The following is a 19,737-nucleotide window of genomic DNA, read 5'->3' on the forward strand; positions in this document are numbered from 1 at the left end:
CCTTATTGTTCTGAAGTATGGCACTTCATTTGCTCTTTGCCATAGCTATAGAGGAAAAAAAAGTAATCTTCAGTCTCTACTAAGTTGCCAAAAAGACATACAGGCATGGTGTTGGTTCTTCACTGTTCTGCATAGTCTTTGTGCCATAGCATTGCAAAAGTGAAAGCTTTGTATCAGAAATTAATTTAGACAAAAATAGTTTGGTAACAATTCTCTCTGCCCATCTCCACTTGCCATTATTACCACATTCCCCCAGAAACATTTTCTCCCCTGAAAATGTTTGCCAGAAAAGTCTTTTGAACATCAGAGACTGAACATTTGCACTTGAAATAACAGTGCCTCTTGCACATAGTTTGAAAGGTATGTATTCCCATTCACAGAATTGCAGGGGCTGGAAGGGCCTACAGGGAACACCTATTCCACATCCCCTGCTAAAGTCAATTCTTTACAGTAGGTTGCACAGAAAGCATCTGCACAGATTTAGATTCTCTCCAAAGAAAGATCAGCAGCCTGTTTCAAAGCTCTGTCACCCTCAAAGTAAATATTTTTCCTCTCATGCTCATATGGAATTTCTGTGTTCTAGTTTGCACCTGCTGCCCCCTATTCTGTCATTGGACATCACGAAAAAGAGGTTGGCTCCATCCTCGACACCTGTTCTGTAGGTGTTTGATATCGAATGCCTCTCGGCATTCTCCTCTAGGCTGAGCACACCCAGGTCTCTCAGTCTTTCCTCATACAGATGTACCAGGCCCCCAAACATTTTGCAGACCCCCGCTGGACTCCCTCCAGGAGCTCCCAGTCTGCCTTGAACTTGGGACCCCAGAACTGCACACAGCGTTCCAGGTGTGGCCTCACCAGGGCACCCCAAGATACCATGGGCCTTCTTGGACACAAGGGCACACTGCTGGTTCACAGCTAATCTGCTGTCCAGCAGGACATCCAGGTCCTTCTCCACATAGCCCCTTCCCAGCTTCTGATTTGCAGGTTTTTTTTAAGAGCTATCATGTCTGAAATAGGTAAAGAAACTAAGAGCTCTGCTGGACACACTCCCTGAGTGTAAGAATCAGCTCCTGACATCCTTTTGGTCTTGTACCATTGTCTGAGATCTTGAGAAGTGCAGAAAAGAATTTGCCTGTGCATCTTTTCTGCTGATGAGACAAGCAGGAAAAAAACAAAACAGAATTGCAGATTATAGTAAGTACATATTTGCTGAAGATGGAATATCATTCTGTAATTGATTTTCACTTATGTACTAAGAGATCTAGAAAGGACACGCAAGAAGTCTTTGCGTATGTCCAACATGAATAGGCGTGTAATATACCAGTACATTCAAAAGAATATTAACTCTTAAGATTTTTGTGGAAATATTGAAGAAACTTGAACACCACTTACTATGTGAATAATATATCTGTCAAAAGCACAAAAATGAACATAGCGTACTGCATAAAAGCTAACGACCCACAGAAATCTCTACAAAGCAGAATCATTTCGAATGAAAGGAATTAATTTTATCAAGTGCTCCTCCCTAGAATCATAAATTTCAGTTTAGTGGAAAAGTAAACTAAAAAAAAAAATGTAATACCCATAATTATTATATTTTAAGTATGCCTTACAGGGAAAATAAACTTAACTTCAACACCAGGTCATCTGAAGTCTCTCATAATTTTAATCAGATTTCTTTGAATTTCTGTGTATGCTGCTAAGAGAACAAATGAACAACAGAACTATATTCCTCTTTCCCGCTCCTTTCTCATCCAACCCCCCCAAACATCCTGGCACTAAAAGATGATCATTTCATTATTTAGAGTATTTCTAACCTTTCAAAAAATAAAAAGTATATGACTTTCACATGAGACTCTATGCTATTTATCCACAGATCTATTAATGCATGCACCTTATAGACACCATTCTCACATCTTCCCTTGTGGCCTTCAAAAACAGTACTTCAGTATCCATACTTCAAAACAGCCTACTTTAATAGCCACACTGACCATGGAGTTAGTAACACACTGTCAACAGTTGTTGGGCTGATTTGGCCCAGTACTGTGACAAACAGGGTGGGGACCCATGCCCCAGGGAAAGGGGAAAAGACAGGGAGATGTGCCTAAAAAACAAAATAGCAGGAACATTTTGAGGAAGAAAGCTAATTTACTAGAGAAGTTACTGGAATACAAAATAGCACAATACAGTATAATTGGAATTGAAGCTAATAAACTGAATAAAATTAGAGGGTCCAAAAACCAAAGGCCTTACTCTCTAACACTGAAAGTGAGATGGCTAGGGAGCACCTGCTGGTGGAATGAGCAGAAAGGGAAAAAGAAAGGAATCTCGTGACTTGCCAACATTTCTGTTCAGAGGGAAAGATAAAAAACAGAAAACCACTAAGTAACACAAAGTCCTCTGGGGTATATAGTTCTTATTCTCATCTGAGATAGGTATACCTGGAACTACTGATGATCCACAGAACTGCAGCATTAACTCTTTAACTGCCAGTACACTACATTATGCTATGATGTGGAATAGTAACAACAACAACAACCACAACACCATGACACACTTAAATACTTAGAGCTAAGACCTGAAATTGTAGAAGTAAGAAGTTCAAGTCCAAATGTATATCAGGTGGGATGCTCTAAAATGTATGGTATCCCTTAGAATCGTACTGCTTCATTCTTTCTAACTCTTTGTAAAGATATCAGTAATGATACAACAGATACAATAGATACAACAGATATTAGGAAGTTATCCACATCAGGGTATTTAACTGATTTATGTACAAGACATTGCTTTTATAAACATTATTGTACGTGAAAAGCTGTTGTACTTTACTGTTCTGCAGTACCAAAGTATGAACAGATAATTTGACATGCAAAATAGAGTTGAATCTCCTACAGCATTTGTACTTGCCTTTAGGACATTTATCTACTCTCAGACATTTGGATTGGTTGATAACAGGAAAGGTGATTGATCATATTTCACTTTTCCTGAAGCACAGACATTCCTTCAAATTCCTTCCCTTTAAATAAAATTTTGCTTTGCTTTCTTTTCAAGGTCCTCAAATTGCTCTGTCCTGAAATTACTTATTAACATAAATGAAGTTTAAAGAGAAAATGGCCTAGATCTCTATTCTCTCCACCAAGCTCACCAGGTTTCCTCAGAGATCTATAATGAATTTGGAGTTCCATGTCAACTAACTCTTGCTATGCGTGTATAAAAACAGGGATTTGTTGAAACTGGTCCTCTTTTCAGGAAATATTCAGTGAATTGACAATTTAAAGTCAGCAAACCAATCTTGTACAATTCTGATTAATTTCCCTCATAACCACAACTATTTATTTTTACTGCAGCCTGCATACTATCAGACTGGATGAGATATAGCCCAATTAGTAAAAAGCCCTGGTTTCAAGAGCCTTACACTCCCAGTTTAGATGAGATGCTCTTGATCATCATTGCACCGCAATTGATTCTGGCCCCAGCTCCACAGGTTTCCTCAGAAATTGAGTGACTACCCTTGGACTACTAGAAGTATTTCTATGCTATTATTCCTGATGTCTATTGCATCTGTAAAAGAGCATAAACTGAAGAGTGAACTGGTATAAAGAGATACAGTACCAAGGAACCACAATTGCTAGCTTATTCTCCACTGCCAGCGAGGTGCAAGGGCCAGTCTTCTGTAAGACAGAGCAGCAATAGCCTTTGTATCACAGAGCAAAGCACTTAGGGGCACTAGACTTAATGAATAAATGCAGCATTGACAAGTAGCAACCCAGCCAGGTAAGGCTGACACAGTACTGCCCATTTAAATTCTTTCAAATGGCAGCTATTTCAGCAAAAGTGAAAGGGTTAATCAAATCTTGTATAAATCACATTCTGCAGGAATTGCTCAGTTCCAACAGATTGTGCTGCACTATTTTTCCCCATTCTTCCTGATACCAGCACCCTAGGCAAACCTTCTAATTAGAGCAGCAGATGTATGCAGCGTCATGTCTCTGAAGTTTTTATACCCAAACCAAATCTTGTCACTAGCAGCCAATAATTCATTTGTCTACTAAAGGCTTGAAGTGGCCATATCAATTATTTAAAAACATACCAAGAAGAGGAATCCATTTAATATCTTCTGGGAAGGACAGTTATAAAACAGTGTATGTTCAAATTTCATTCACAATACCATCTTTTTAAAAATATAATATTACTAATTAAGGCTTAGTGCATTAGGCCATTAGAACTTGAGTGATTCATGACAGCATAACTATCTTGCTTATCATTTGTGCTTTAATTTATGGGGTACTAAGAAAAAACAAAGCTATTTGCAAAACTGAAACTCATCCAAAAAATGCTTGTAGCAATTTCTCCTGAAAAGTGATTTCACTGTGTCTAAGTGCTATGCTGGTAAGAAAGCGTTTCCTATCAATAATTAAAGTATAATGAAAGTTTAATGTGTCAGAAGATACCCTCAAAAAGGGCTACAAAAAAGAATGTACTTTTTCATTCTGACTTTCCACATCTTAAAACTAACAATAACATCCTCCTCAAAGAAGTATTTTAAATAAACCATTTAATGAAACGTATAGCAATTCAAAGCATACCAGAAGCTATAACAGTGAAAACTATTCCCACAAAAGTTCCAGAAGACAACAGTGGCTTGCACAGTGCCAAGAATCCTTAAACGCCAGGAGTAGCCATGAAAGATATGGATAGTTGCCACACAGCAAGATTAACATGCAAAAAGTGGTAGCAAGAGAGCATTAAAGAGGCCTACATTTCTATAAATTTCTGTGGATTTCAAGAGTCCTAGTTCTCTAAAAGGTTGCATCCATAGGAGCTATTGGACAAACACATCAAAGGTTTTGCCTGATGCCCATTATGGTAAACCTGCAGTCTCCCCCTTGGTGTCAGCACCCTCCTCATCTGCCCAAGCACACCTTTGAATGAAATTTCCAGTAACTACAATGGATACTCCAGAAGTAATTACTCCTATTTTATTATGTTAGCCCATGATGTCAGATGCTGGTGGTACAGCAGTAGAGGTCGGACCTTTCCACCAATGTTCCATTACATTTTATGGCCACGAGACAGACGAAAGCAGAAGAGTAGTCTGACAAAGTGACATCTATTACGGAAGTGCGTAGGAAGCAAAGGCATACAGCTGAACTTCATGTGGAAAACATAACACCTACTAACATTTACGGACACTTATGAACAGTTAGAGAGAACAGTGGACACTAGCATAGTGAGGCAGTGGGTGGTACGTTTCAGCAACAGTAATGTAGAAGACAAACCATGTTCATGACAGCCATGCACTGTTGAAAGTATGTCATTCATAGCTAATAAGAAAAGCATAGCCTATAGTGGCGGGTAACACGATAGAGTGCATAGCAATGACAGCAGTGCAGCAGCGTCCCAAGCTACAACAAGTGAGGATTTGCTCAAGTGCAATAGCCATGGACACAGAAATAAAGAACCAGCTTACATTCAAGTATGAATGGGACTCAAGTACGCAAGGATCTCCAGCACGAGACCCTCACCAACCCTCGAACGAGGTTTGGAAGAGGTAGATCTTTGCTCCATCCCTTACAGTCACTCAGGTGCACTGCAAGCACCTGCAGTCCCCTGGGTTGGCCCTGCCTTCCTACCAGGTGCTCAATCACTCTTTCAAGCCATAACATGCATTTCCACTACATGGTGACTAAGTTGAAGGAAAGTGTTTTGTAGCTAAGAACTTGACTGAACAAGTAGTGTTATTGTGTTCTTTATATCAGTTGTAATTTATGTGGAAATAAATGGAGGGTAGTACTTTTGGAGCAACCTACATAGCCCTTCAGCTCTATGGAAAATTTCAGTTCATACTAGTGAACGGATGCAAAAGATAATCTAGACAAGAAGTGATAGGCAAGAAGCAAGCCGCCATAAGCCTTCTAGTAAACGAGTCTGAACATAATAGTTATTCCGTGCACTGATGTAAAATATCCACATCTAATACCTACAAAGACAGAAAGTATGAAGGATTTGCACAAAAGTACTGAAAATAAAATCATTTTTAATACCAACAGAAGTTATGAAAAGAAGTACATTAGAAGGGGATTTTCCAAGAGGCCTACATTTTCAGCCAGATTATCCCATTGCTTCTTCACTCTTGTTACTGAACTTCCCTGTTTTCACACAATGTAAAAGCACTCAGACTAGCAGGCAGGATGATCATCCAAGCTTGGGATTGCCAAAGTGGCCTTTAGCAGCATCCCTCAGTAGGAATCCCTCTGTTGCTAAAGAAGCACTTCCACAATAAATCTGCTGCTCTGGAAGCTCACAAACCAGAGTGTTAAGTGAGATCTGGCACAACAGTTCAAAACAATAAGCAGGCTCAAGAGCAGAAAGCTAACCCAAAAAACACTCAGGTAAGTCTGAGCAAGGTTATTGAGAGCAATCTGAGGCCAGGGCTCCTGAAGGTCAGCCTGTCACACTGCTAAAATAGTCATTAGAAACACAACCACAACGCAAACTCTGTGTGAATTAGAATGGATACTGGGTTCAACATGAGGTCACCAACTTTACAACTGAGATGCCTTTTATAAAAATGACTGAAGTTACTATAACCTGATGAATTAATTAAACATCTGAATAAATACTTATCGTTTCTACCTACTCCTCCATATGTAGCACTGATGTGATAGTTCAGGCAGCTTTAGAATTATAAAGGTTGAAAAGAAGTCCACTAAGACCATTTAGACTGTGGATGTCCAATGTTTTGGCCTGCCTGGGCAGCCTCTCTGCTGCCACCTATCACACAGCAACAAAAGGTAAAGGAACATTGGTAGGAATGTTCAACCTCTACTACCATTGCACCAACATCTGCCTCTGACATCACAGGCTATAATAACAATAGGTGAACAATAAAGTGCTATAAAGAAAATGAAAGACTCACCCACCTTTGAAGGTGTAGGCTCCCAGAAAAAAACTTCACAAAGAAAGGATCTCCAACAAAAGATCCTTCCTCGGTGGCAGTCAGCCCTTAAATGAGATCTAAGAGGGGGTGGAGCCTAAATTGCCTTCACCTGTGCTCCAAGGGCTAATAGGGTCTTTTCTCCAGGTGCTCAATCAGTGGGTCAGGCCTTGACTCAGCAGTTGCTATACATGGGCCAACATAATAAAATAGAAGGCATTACTTTCAAAGTAGTTCTCATAAAATATATAACATAGCTAATGTATAAAAGTAGCGAAACTTTTTTTTTTTAATTAAAGCATTAAAAAAGAGTAACAAAACCATAAAACTATTAGGATACGTGACCTTGTTATGGTAAAACTAATGCCTCAGTCTGGTTTGATGGCAATGGTTGCAATTCTTAGTGAGTTCGTAAGGCATTAGTCAGAGATTTTTGAGGAAATATTATTCTTCCTGTGCTTCATCCTAGAAAACAGTTGTTCACAAATGCATGTATGGCCAAAAAGTGGTGACATGAATAAGGCGTGACTGTGAAGAGAGGGTTATCATAAGATAGGGCTTATAAAGGTCTGGTAGAGAGACATGATAAAATTTTGGATTGAAGCCCTATGTGTTCCATTAAAAAACTGCCAGGTAATGTATTTATTCCAAAAAACAGATAACTAAAAATGGAGTTGAAAATAAAACAAAAAATTGTTTTTTTTTTGCAATCTTGAAACTTATTCATAATTCCCTTATCAAAATGGAAAGCACAACTGCATATTTTTCACTGTTCACAGGACTGTCTTTAGCCAATGTATCAAAATCTGTAAACTGACTTAGACAAGATAACATAACAGCACTGCACTGTGCCCCCCCATGCCCTGGTTTCAGCCCTCGTAGGGTTAATAGCTCACCAGTGTTCAGTTGTGCTGAGTGATGACTGTGAACCTGGGCCAGGCCAGGTGGTTCAGTGGCGTAGAGCCACCATCATGATGGCACATGGCAGGTGGCATGCTGCAGTGTGAGCTGTCTTGGCTGCAAGCAGCCTACAAGCTGTGGGTTGGGCATGCCTCATCTAGTCCATCCAGCAACCCACCTCCATCCAGCATGCCCACTAAGCCATGTCCCTCAGTGCCACTTTCACACAGTTTTTCAACACCTCCAGGAATGGTGACCACAACCTTCCCTGTTTCAATAACACTGAAACCTGACATTCCCTCAGTACACCCTCAAAAAAGCTGGAAATCTCTGATTTTATTTTATTAGCTCCATTACAGTTAACCCAGCACATTTTGTCGTGACTTCTATTCCTTGATATTTTCCATCCTGATTTATGGAGACCCTAAAACTTTCAGAAGGAGGCGAGAATTCCTCTGTAGTCATTATAGACATATTAATAAACAAGTTGACTTTCTAGAGTTATTTTGCAAGCCTTGAAAACGTAGCGCATGAATAACCAGAGAGATGCTGACCATAGTTCTCAAATCCTTCTGACAGGACCTCATTCAAGACTCCAGACAGACTCTGTGCTGCCCCACAAAATGCAAAGATCTGAGAGTGTTTTTGTCATATTTTCCAAGCGTTGTTTTGCTTTGCTTTCTTTTTCTTTTTTTTTTCTGCTGTTGTTCCTATGCGCTGATTCTTACCATAACAAGTGGGGAAAATAAAATAAATAAAATAAAATAAAATATAAAAATAAAAAAAAATAATCAAAAACTATCCAAAGCATCCTAGGAAAACAGGCCACACAATGTCATGAAATACTGGCCAGATTAATAGTTCATTTTTTAATCCAATTTTTTTTCTCTTTTTTTTTTTTTTTAAGTAACAACCACACAAACAACAATTCTGAAAACTGCAGTATTCTTTTCAACCAGCAAAAATATTCCAGTTTTCTGAACAGAGGCACTGCAAAGGACACCGGGCTACATCCTTCTGAGCCCAACTGTTCTTGCAGGTACACGCTGACAACTGTTTATTCCCCAACACTGATCTTGAATCTCTTCCACGCCCAGGTCTGCAGGACCAGTATGACTCAGTGCATACTCTAGAAGCACTTGATGAGAAAATACAGCCCCATTAGTTATTTACCTGCGTAATTATACATAAATCTTAATGCTGTGATGACAGCACTCTTTTCGATGAAGAGGGCATCTAAACCAAGAGGAAAGGTAGCTCATTACTAATTGACTAAGATCTTGCAAACAACATGCCTAAAGACATTCTGCCAGCAAGGCAAATGTGAATGGGCACAGGGGAAAGCAAAAAGGAGGGAACATCTGGTGCTGGGCAGCTCAAATGAGTTACAGTTCCAGCTGCTGCTTTCTTTGCAGGACTTCATTGAGTTTTAAACGTCGATTATTGTAGCACTGTTGTGGCATTTACAAATGTTACAGTAAATAGTTTTCTATATTTAGTAAATAACAGAACTATGTCTTTTACAAAAAGGAATCAGGGTGACAGCACACTAATGACAAGGAACAGAAACAGGCCGCTCCAAAAGTAATGCCTCCTGTTTATTTCCGTGAAAACTACAACTGATAAGAAAAACACAATAGCACTATTCAATAGAGAAAATTCTCAGCTACAAAACAGTCTTTTTTAAACACAGTCACCATCATTAAGTGTGCTTTTTTGCCAGCAATGAACAAGAACCTCCTTGTCATGCTCATAAAAATCTGCACCAGCAGAGGTGATCTGCTGATGCCACTGCTGAAACACACCACACACCTCCTCACTGTGCTCACATCCACTGTTTGGTCTTCATCAACGTTCAGCTTGTGTCACTGAACTTCAACAGGTGTAACCTTTTCTGCATGGAGGAATTCAATGACTCACCTTTGTTTCAAACTCACTTGTCAGATGCCAATTTGTCCAACTGCCCCTCTGCTGCACCTGTTGCACAGCAACGAAATATAACCCATTACTGGCAGGAAGGTTCAATCTCCACTGCAACACCACCACCATCTGCCTTTGACTTCATGGGACAACATAATAATATAGGAGGCATTACTTTTGGAGCAGCTCTTGTAAGATATTGGTTTTCTGTTGCTGGTAGGGGTTTTTTGTTTTGTTTTGAATGAAAAAGAGCACAATTCCAAATTAGCTAAATACCAATCTACTTATATAGCACAGTAACGTATAAAATGGTTTGCATACTTGAACTTGATAAAGACAGCCATAGTCATATAAATCTAATTATAGAGTATTCACCCTCGTCTGCGAAACGTTAGTTAAAATGTTTTATGCATTAGGGAAATGACTTTAAAGTTGCAAATGATTTAGAAGCTCAGTATCATGTCTTCTTTTGAGAAAATAAAACAATGAGCAAATTGAAAATATTAAGAACTAACGCCCTTTGCTTTTCAAAATAAAACCATTTCAATTAAATTCTTGAGATCTAAAAAGGTCATCCACTTGCACTTGCCATCTTCTGTTTACATTTTACTTCAGAATGGAAACAAAATAGACACATTTCTTTTCCCAGTAACTTTAAAATTAGACAATGAGTCCAGAATCAAAACTTACTATACTGATTTCCAGGCTTCCTAAATGAAGTACAAATAGTAAATCCATATGAAATTCAATGCATTCTTGATTATGACTGTCGGGTAGTCTGATTCAAAAATGACTCTGCTTAGAGCACAATGGCTACCTCCTATTTGTAAGATTAATGTTTAAAATATTGGATCTGTTTAACTGTCAAAGGGTCCACTTTCAGCAATTGAAATTTAATCCAACAGAGAAACAGGATTTATTCAAACTATAAACAAAGGTTGCTTCTGTCTTAGTAAAACTATTTATAGTAAGAAAACAGAAACAAGCCAAATGGAAATGAGTCTGCAAAAATCCTGTAGAGCATGATGCACCTGAAGACAAAACCTACCCTGAAGGAAAAATGTGAGTTAAATGCCTGACACATCACACTCTGAAGGTCAATACCAAACACTGCTAGTAATGAACTCATGGCATGAACTAGGATCAAAATGAAAACCCCATTGTGTCTAACTCCACATCATTATCTATCTTCCACAATATCATAGGACTCATAACCAGAACAGAACTCTGTCATGCAATAATTTTGTTTTTTAAGGAGCAGGACTTCTCTATTTTACTACTTTGAGGTAGTTAACACAGAGCAGAAAAGACCACTGAAGCTGAAGTACATTAGATTGAGAACAAAGTAATATAAGCAGGCCATGGACATATTTAAAGAGAAATGAAATGAGAGGTCTGAAAAAGCCTCCAAATGGTAGTACAGGAACTAAATAATCCCTGAACAGTTGTAAAGAAGAGTTTGATCAGTACATGAAAGGAATTATAAGATATCTTGGCTGTGAGAGCAAGAGATTGAACTGGATAACCCAGAAGAATCAGTCATACCTTCTTATGAGTATGCAATTCTCCATAGGTACACTTAAAGGGAGAAAAAATAGCATTTTAAAAATGTTATGAAAAGATACCAGAACTCACAGAACACGATCAAAGTAAAATCTAAGATCATCAACTAGAACTTGTGATTTCTTAGAATTTCAAAATATTTTATTTAAACAAGTTAGCAGCTAAATTTTTACCATGTGTCTTTTATTATAGCCTAGACAGCATGGCATCATGTCAGCATCTTATTTCTTCCACCTCTGGGTGTGCTGTTCTTTTTCAACTCTTTCCTCTAAAGAGTGGAATCCATAGTGTGACTGCGTGTGTACTTATGCATAATCTAACTGCCCCACTTAATATTAAAACAATAATAAAAATGGTAGCCAGTAAGATCTAAGAGCTTTTTTATTTCATTTATTACAAAAAAAAAAAATTCTAACATCATTCTGTTTTCCTATGATGGTACTTTACTCTGATTTCCTTTCTATTTTTCCATACTTTTAATTCCAAGAGAAACATGAAGCATTTTACCACTATAACCCTGAACAGAATCTCTTCTAAATCATTTCCAACACTGAGTCTCATCAGGACTTTCAGACCAAGAGCACAGTTTTGTGATCATCCTCTATCAATACTGTCCTCCAGTTCTTTGTCTTGAGGGAGCAGCATGTTGATATGAGCAGTTAGTCAGCTGGACTGAAGCACTGAGCTGGATTTTTTTTCTAATTATCAGTCACAGAGTATCATACAGGGGAATGAATGCAGAGTGTACAAGACTCCCTTTCCAGCAGAAGCAAGAATTTAGATCAATTCAAGCTGATAATGAAACTACTCTTCAAGTGAAGTGTATAGCCCCTTGTCACTAGACACAAGCAAAATCTGAGTGTGCGTGCAAATCAGAAGTTGCTGTTTAAATTTTGGCCTTAAAGACCTAGCCTGATCTTGTCTTTGCAGTGTGCACAGGAAAGATCTCAGAAGAGCAGATGATCCCTGTTATCCATATGGCACTGCAAATTTTATTTACACAAAGAAGAAATTGCAAAATCCTCCCCTTCCCAGGTTCTTCTACATTGCCAGGCAGGGAGTTTCTGCCAGCCCTTATCCCCAGAATGCTCATGAAGGAGCTGATCCTCACTAAAAAGGGGTAAGGAGCCCTATAACTAACCTGGTGGCTAAGAACAGTCAAATCCACACCTTTCCTAGTTTACACACCACAACTACCCCTGAAAGCTAACTATAAAAGGTCATGGGACCAAGCTTGCTGGAATTCAAGAAGCATCTGGATAATCCTCTCAGACATACAGTCAGATTTTTGGGTGGTCCTGTATGGAGTCAGGAGTTGAACTCCAGGATCTTTATGGGTCCCTTTCAGCTTAGGATATTCTATGTTCTCCTGCTTCCTTGCATTTTGCTTTTATTGCTGCTTAAAATTTTACATAGATAGTACAAAACCCAATGGGGTTTGCTGTGATGACTAATTAGTTGATGTCAGTAACATCTGAAATACAGAAAGTATTACCTAGGAAGCATTCATCTGCTTCTAGATTTCACAACGTATTTTTTACTAGGTGAAAATACAAATTCTTGCATATTGGTGGACATCAGAAAGCTTATAGCTAGAGCCTTGAATTTGCACAATCGTATATAATTAATGTATTTAGGATGTTCTTATAACTAACATGTTCTTTTTTTCAACTGTGGATTTTAGACAGTATGTTCAATTTATTTCATACTGCCACATTAATTGAACAGTGAGACACCGCTGAAATTCAGTAATATTGCCAAGGAATCTTAGTCTACTGATGCAGGGTGCTTGGAACAGATACATCTTGTATAAGATAAGCTTCCCTGAGATTATAACAATGGTGATACTTCACACTTTCCACGTTGTCACTGTTCTGTGAGCCTGTTTCCGGAGTCTCTCGTTTAGAGAAGCACTGAAACTGAGGAACTGTTTCACATGACCAGGAATTGGTGCATTCAGCCTTTAACTATACTAATCCATTTTAAGACTATACAGATTGGCAGTTAAGAAGTTTTTGGGGGCTGCAATAAGAGCTCCCACACCATAGATTAACTTCTGCAATAGCTAAGCAAAGGATGACCCCTAATTTTGAATTTCCATATTTTTCTAGAGTAAATAGACTCCTTCATTATTTAATCTAGGATGGATAAACCTTTTCAAAAGTTACACAGGACATACGTGTCCATTGATATAGTATCAGGAGCAGGGAACGTTCACATTCTTTATCTAAATACAAAAGCGTTGTAAAGTTCTCCCTTACTGCTTGTGTGAAGTCAGTCTCTGCTGTGTTCAATGCATTCCATTAGGATTCTGCACTGTCACTGGGCAGCTGAGATTTTGCCATGTATAAAAAGAGCCCTTAATGTCAAGGAAGTTTAGAAATACTCTATGGCCACGTGCTGACTTCTCTCAAAAGACACTTTTTCAGTTCTTTTCCTCAGAGGTTTCCTGAGCCCACCTCAGGGCGCTATGTATTTCCCAGGGTATATCCTCCCCCCCATTCAATATATTGACATGAAGTATTGGTGTATCTCTACCTGAATGACTGAAGTAGCCATCACAATCTAAAACCGTTGTCCCAAACTTCTATGGATGGCTTGTAGACATGATCTACACTGAACTCACCCAGATGAAAAGATGGCATCTGTAGGACTGATAAGAGAACCGTACCATAATAGCTACTTTTTCTACTGGAGCTCAATCCAACCGCTTTAATTTGCTCAAATTTTTTGTACTTTCATTGCAGATAAAAATAAATAAATCTCTACTGGAGTTCCAGGTGAGTCATTATGAATGACATCGTCGTATGCAAAGTGCTAGTAAGTTTTAAAAAGACCTTGTCACTATATATGTCATTTATATTAATCAAAGTATGCTAACAACCAGTCATTAAGGGATGGTACTCATCATACCTCAACGGCCTACTCTAAAACTTCATTGTGAAATGGAACTTCTTTTTTAAAAGCACACAGAAAAGACTTTTTAAAATTAATAATAGCAAACCTTTCTTACAACTACTCTTAAGCAAACTAAGAGACGGATGTTAATCAAATAAGGAGTAGCAAAGAGCCAGCCACCTTCCCCGAAATCAAGTGAAAGAAAATTTTATCTTTCATTTACAGATGATAAGCATTTTTCTACCTTATAGTCTGTCAACTGCCCACAGCATTTAAGTATACTTTCCACATAGATGAGAAAGTCACAGATGTTGCAAAGTAAACAGATTAAACACTTGGATTCATGAATCCTGATAAAGGTGCTGTCTGTCAGTAGAAATCAAGAAATGCATTATGTATTTTGCTCTATAAACAAAGCTCACTTTGTTCACAAAGTCCCACTGTAGTGTTGGGATAGCCACTCCAGTTGCCAATATGGAGCTATGACAGTGGTCCCTATTGGAGAAACTGACTGCATGCCACGTCATCCAGGAATTCACCGGGCTGCCACTACAGGATCAACACTAATCATGGGGACTTGCTAACACGTTGTCATTTTGGAAAGACCATTCCCTTTGGATTATGCTTAAAGACATGGTTCCTGCCATGAAGTAAGAAACTTCATAGTCATGTTGATTTTTTTGCTGTCCCTCATCTTATTGGGGTTGGACAAATGGGAGGAGCTGTTACATTCTGTTATTCCAGAAGAGGAACAATAACATCATTTTCTGTACTCCTGAAAACACTTTCTCCACAGAACACAAGTAGGGTACAACAGATACATACAAATACATGGAAAACAGGTGTAAATTAAAACTAAGAAGATGAAATGTTGTCTCTGGAGCCTGATCTCCACAATTACTTTCCAGTGACCTGCTACAAACAGTTGTCATCAGAGAGACACTAGCTCCACTACACTGTAATTAAACCTTCCATATCTATTGTAATACAGAGGAAAAAACAAGCAGATCACAGAATGCAAACTGAGTCAGGAGTTTCACTGCTGCTAAGGGTGAGGAAGCCACTTGCTCCGAAGCCCTGGAGGATACAGCTACTCTAGCACCGGGGTAAGGCTCTCTGGTTCCTCTAAGAGCCAGCCTCATCCCCTCCCTGCCATGCACCAGCTCTCACCGTCACTGACACTCATCCACATCCACCAAGGCTGGTAACAAAGCTGAAGGTAGCACTGATCCACACTCAACGCTTCAGTTATGCACAGTTCCCAGGAGTATAATACTAATTTTCTTCCATGTGCAAGCACAAAAATATACATATGTATTAGTTTATTATGAAAACTGTATTTCCAGCAGACAAAAATGCAAATAAAAAAAATCAGGTTTGCATAAAAGTAACCTCATTCATTTAAACGTCTTAAAATTGCAAGTACTCAGTTTGAAATACATACATAGTACCACTTAAATCCAATGAAGACAGCAGGATTTACAGAGAAAAAAGAATAAATTGCTTTCAGATGGATAATGCCACTGTTTTTTAACATGCACTGTGATTGTAGTCTCCATGTTCATAGGTAAGTCTACAGCATCCTGCTCCTCAAAGTCCTAAACAGTACTGTGATGGTTTTCATTTCCTTGATAAAAAAAAAAGAAAATCCGACATCAGTAATAGCTTCCTCAGTAAATATGTCTGAATATAATGGCAATTTTGTCCCGTGATGAATTGCTACTAAGGGGTAGCTGTGGGTTAGGACAGGACCAAACACACTCTTCAGTTGTGGAAGTGCTACATCCATGCAATGGAAACTCCTTCTCAACCAAGCATTTTAGGGTGATGCTGCAGAATAATAAAGTGCCATAATGGAAGGAAATAGTCGATTAACAAAAGAGACAAATACCACTTTTATAATAATTAGCTACACAAAGTCAGACTGACTTCTGAACTCTCTTCCCATCACTTTGTTTATGGCAGTTCATATTTTATAGGGCATGTTTCAAGAGCAAGAAAAGCTTCAGAGGTGAGTAACTGGAGGTTTTTATTCAAGACTCAAAACATAAATTAAAGGCAAGTTTCATCACAGGTCACACAATAACCCGAGTGTTGCTGTGCTGCCATTCACGTCAATGGGAATGGCCATCAGATCAAACTCCACGTTAACCTTGCTTTAGTAATCTTGTAACCAGCTGAAAGCCCTTTCGTACCTCAGTTGCTATGCTAAAGGAACACATTACCCAGCCTTTTTCATTTCTTCAAGAAATATTCCGTGCATTTTTTTCCTTTTACCAACCTCAACAGTTAATCAACACTACATAAGGAACTCAGTGTGAAGCCAATGCTGATTTTTCACCAACAGCTGACTGGTACCAAGAGAACTCTCCGAAAAACCCCATGATAAAAACAACACAAAAGTTTTCCATCTACCGACACATTTTAATGTCAAAAATGATGCATTTACCTAAACACATACAATCTGTACCCAATGTAAAAATCTAAATAAAATGATACATTACACATCTGTTGGCAACTGTACCCTTTAGAAATACCCTCAATCCTACTGTACTGAGGTAAAAAATCCTGACAACTCCTGTCTTCATGGAACTGCTGGTAACTTGCATCAAGAGTTGAAAATATTTCACCCTTCTCTGGATTAAACAAACTGGCATGGCTTTTATCAGCAGAACATGAGGTCTCCTCTGCCACATGTGATTTTAACAGCAAACTCAAAATTATGTGTATATATATATATATCACATCACAGTGCCTCCCAAGACAATGTTTAGCCAGTAGTTGAAGTTCAAGAGAACAGCAGCTGACAAACCAGTGCGCATCATCCTTATCTATATATTTAAGGAGCTAAGGACCGGGCTGGTTTCTCCTCTTTCCCTACAAAAAGGGCATAAGGTGCTCTTTCCCTCACTGCTACCCAGCACTCAGAACAACACAACCTCCTCAGAGCATGCATCCTGCTCCCGCAACACCAGCCAGTCACAGCAGAAAGAAAACCCCGAGGCAAATTAGTGTAAATTATTTTAATGTTGGCTAACAAGGAGGAGAAATGGTGAGTCTTGACAGCATAAAACCTGTTCTGTGACTGCTCGTTTTTGCTGAACATCATCTACGCAGTGTACGGGAAGTGATGGAACTGGAATTGCATTACTTAGACAGGAGAGCTGCTCCTATATCCATACAGGTGACGACAACCTTTTTATTTCCTTAGTCAACTTTTGGATGGTCCAACCTCTGTTAGAAAACTAGGTACACAAAGTGTTCTTTCATGCAGTTTTGATCCAGTAGATCTCCTAACACACCCAAGTTTCACAGTCAAACGTGTCATCTTTTTGAGCTCTGAGTGTAAGGAACCGTGCACCACTGTGCAGCCCGTTTGCCTTCCAAGATCACTGCCAAAATCACTCGCTTGTTGTGAAACAAGCAATGGAGATAGGAGAAATCCCTGAAAAAGACCTAGGGGGCTGTTATTTTGCTTTATATCAAATGACACTTTGCAAATGGCACCCTGCAAGTTATGCCTCAACTCATCGTTAAAATGCAACTAAAATCTATAGCATCCCACTTCATGCACATAGGTAAAACACAGAGCTGAAAGCACACTAAAAGGCTGGGGGAAAAATCCATGAAACAAATAAGTTACTTGATTGCCTCTGAATAATAGATTGCTCGCCAGCAGATTCCAAACAGACGAGTTTACTGCAGGAACACATTTCTGTTGTCAATGGGAACAGTTAGCTGAGCCGCTGAGGAAGGGAAAACAGCCTGAAACAACTTCGGGATTGAAAAGTAAACCTGGCTGCAGAGATGCTATGCTGCTGGCTGGCCACAGCCACAACGCTTCACCTCTCCTTTAACAACACTAGTAAGTGACGGTAAGTGATCTCATAGCTCGGATCACAACGCTCTTTTTCCCTGAACAGCACAGGTCTGCCAGAGGACCGGGAACGCTCCCACCTCCTTCAGCCCCAAAGTTTCCTCTCAAGGCACTGCCCTGCTGAGGAGGAAGCACTGGGATCCAGCACTTCGCGGGTAGCTATAAGGACCCACAGGGAGTTGTCCTGGAGCACGAGGCACTGAACTCTACCGGGAGCTCTGTGCTTTCTGCATCCCTGACCAATTCCTCTACACAGCTTGTGCCGTGCTGCCCGCACTGTGCGCGGTGGGGAAGCTTTATCCCTCACCATCCCAGAAACACAAAATACAGAGAGGCACTTCACACACAGGCGCGCACTCAGACACACGTGCACGCTCACACTCTCCCCCCGACATCACATGCAATTCTTTCCAAGTCCCCTGCAAATTGCTTAGCAAAGACAAAAATCAAGCACACACACACACACGCACGCACACACACACACACACACCAAAAAGAAAGAAAGAAAACCAAACGCATAAAGGAGGGAGGGACGGGGGGGGAAGCGGAGGAGGGGGAAGAAGGAGGAGGGGGCAGAGGAGAAAAAGAGCAGTTTTTCTGCTTTTTCCTTTTTTCTTTTTTTTTTTTTTTTTGCCCGGTGTTGCTGTGGCCTCCAAGCATGCAGTGCTAAGGAAGAGTGGTTCCCCACTTCCATCAGCTAGCTACATCCTCGGGATAAAGGGAGCAGTCCGGGAGGATGCTGAGGCTGCAGAAGGGAAATAAGGCTCTGCCAACACGCCTGGCTCCCCGTGAAATTTTCTCCTCCTCATCCCCTCCTCCCTGAAACCTGCCTTGAAGGGAGAAAAGAAAGCAAGAAAAAAGAAAAAAAAAAAAAAAAAGCGAAAACCAAAACCAAACAAACAAACCAAAAAAATAAAAAAAAAGAAAGAAAAAACAACACACAAGGAAAAAGTGATGAAAAGACACAACTCACCTTAACAAGGGGTGTTGGATGGGGTCAGAGAGGAGGAAGGGTATATAAAAAGATCTATTTTTAGCAGAGGTTGTGATAGTACTGAAACACACAGACACAGGGTTTGGAAGCGGGGAGAAGAGTATAAAAAACGAGGGGAAGAGAGAAATTATCGAGAAGGCGCAAGTCAGCCTGGCAGGAGAAAGGAGAAATCCCCAAGGAAAAAAAAAAAACAAAAACACCACGAAAAGGTAGCCGCCACCGAATGCCAGGAGGAGCAGCAGGGAGAGCGTGGCGGTGCCGCGGTTTTGTTTTGTTTCTCTTCCTGGGGGCGGGCGGAGGCGGCGGCGGGGCGGGGGTCACGCTGTCGGCTGGGGGCCTCTGGCTGCCTCCCCGCGGAGCTGCGGGCGCCCGGCGCTCGGGGCTCGCTCCACGCCCGGCTGCGGCGGGCGCGGCGCTCCCGCTGCCGCTGCCGCTCCCGCTGCCGGCTGGGGTTCTGCAGCCGCGTTCACGCCGACGCCGTCGCTCCTCGGCCACCCCCGCGCCCGCGCTCCCGCCGCCGCCCGCGGGCGCCCCCCGCCGCCCGCCAGTGCGGGCCGGGGCCGGGGAGAGGGCGGGGGCGGAGCGGAGCGGCCGGAGCCGCGCCCGCGGGGGCTGAGCGGGGTGGGCGGCCGGAGCCGGGGTTTCCCG

At 40.5% G+C, this 19,737-nt stretch overlaps 1 protein-coding gene across 2 annotated transcripts in view; it reads right to left on the reverse strand.

Moving 5' to 3' along the window:
• The window catches only part of LOC136058555 (poly(rC)-binding protein 3-like), a 480,047-nt gene extending 460,644 nt beyond the window's left edge, over positions 1-19,403 (reverse strand). For both annotated transcript variants that reach the window (XM_065752098.1, XM_065752096.1), the window contains exon 1: positions 19,069-19,403. The gene's annotated coding sequence lies outside the window, so the exon portion shown is untranslated. The remainder of the gene's footprint in view (positions 1-19,068) is intronic.
• Between the last annotated feature and the right edge of the window lie 334 nt (positions 19,404-19,737).

The sequence above is a fragment of the Cyrtonyx montezumae genome, unplaced genomic scaffold (assembly GCF_038088225.1).
Source record: "Cyrtonyx montezumae isolate F1298 unplaced genomic scaffold, pur_monq_1.0 scaffold_8, whole genome shotgun sequence".
Classification (NCBI taxonomy): Eukaryota; Metazoa; Chordata; class Aves; order Galliformes; family Odontophoridae; genus Cyrtonyx; species Cyrtonyx montezumae.